This window comes from Echinops telfairi, unplaced genomic scaffold (genome assembly GCF_000313985.2).
Source record: "Echinops telfairi isolate 266 unplaced genomic scaffold, ASM31398v2 ScPeMD7_7412;HRSCAF=8450, whole genome shotgun sequence".
Lineage (NCBI taxonomy): Eukaryota > Metazoa > Chordata > Mammalia > Afrosoricida > Tenrecidae > Echinops > Echinops telfairi.
This window is the reverse complement of record NW_022111312.1, coordinates 405,682-406,873: the sequence shown is the minus strand read 5'-3', so window position 1 is coordinate 406,873 and position 1,192 is coordinate 405,682. Positions and strand designations below refer to the sequence as shown.

The 1,192-nt window shown below is 41.6% G+C and overlaps 1 non-coding gene across 1 annotated transcript; it reads left to right on the top strand.

The window, feature by feature from the left end:
- The first annotated feature begins 231 nt into the window (after positions 1 to 231).
- LOC115871946 lies at positions 232 to 338 on the top strand. The gene has a single exon (XR_004047566.1). It is a non-coding gene; the product is annotated as a U6 spliceosomal RNA (small nuclear RNA).
- The last annotated feature ends 854 nt before the right edge of the window (positions 339 to 1,192 follow it).

The window sequence follows — 1,192 nt, the reverse complement described above, 5'->3', positions numbered from 1 at the left end:
TTAAATATGATTTTGATTCTGTGAACTCTATACCGTGTAGGAACAGTTTCCTTTCTGTCGCCTGCAGCTACACTAACTGCTATGTTGATACCGTTCAGTACAAAGCGGAGGGAAGAAACATTAGCCTGTAGAACTCTCGTCACATAGGTTTCCACACGTGTGTGAATGCATGTAGTCATCTGTATTGTTCATGTAACCAGAGAAGCTGGATAATATGAAGAACAATTAGGCGTGCTCGCTTCGGCAGCACATATACTAAAACTGGAACGATACAGAGAAGATTAGCATGACCCCTGTTCAAGGATGACACGCAAATTTGTGAAGCATTCCATATTTTTTGTAGCTGATCTTATTGAATCGATGTTCAAAAATCTCTCCAGGATGCATCCAGTGTCCACGCTGGTGAAGGGGATGTATGGCATTGAGAATGAGCCTTCCCTGTATTCTGAATGCTCGGGGCTTGACCAGTGGTATTGACCAGAAGCTGAAGGAGGATGAGGTTGCTCAACTCAAGAAGAGTGCAGACACTTTGTGGGACATCCAGAAGGACCTAAGAGACCTGTGACGTTTGAGTTCTGTGCTATAGAAATGAAAAACTACTATGTGATTAACGTGAGCCTTTAGCTATTATCCTTGTGTATGGCTCACAGTTTGCTTTTTTCTTCCTAAATATGTGAATTTGGGCCCACAGGATTAAGGCACATGCTTGGCTTAATGTTTGCTGTATGGGCCCTTGGAAAATAAAATTAACTATTGGAGCGTGTAAAAAAAAAAAAGAACAATTAGGCATCGGGATCGGAGGAAGGGTTATTAACACCCTGTGGTATGCAGATGACACGACCTTGCTTGCTGAAAGCAAGGAGGACTTGAACCACTTGCTGGTGAAGATCAAGGATTGCAGCCTTCAGCATGGATTACAACTCAATATAAAGAAGACCCAAATCCTGAAAACTGGGCCAATATGCAATATGGTGATAAAATTATCGATAGGTAATTTCATTATAACGTCATGAAAAGGTTTAAGTTGTCAAGGATTTTGTCTTTCTTGGCTCCACAATAAATACTCATGGAAGCAGCAAACTATCAAAAGACACGTTGCATTAGGTAAATCTGCTGCGCAAGACCTCTTTAGAGTATTGAAAAGCAAGGTTGTTACTTTGAGGACCAAGGTGCGCCTGAACAAAGCCATGGT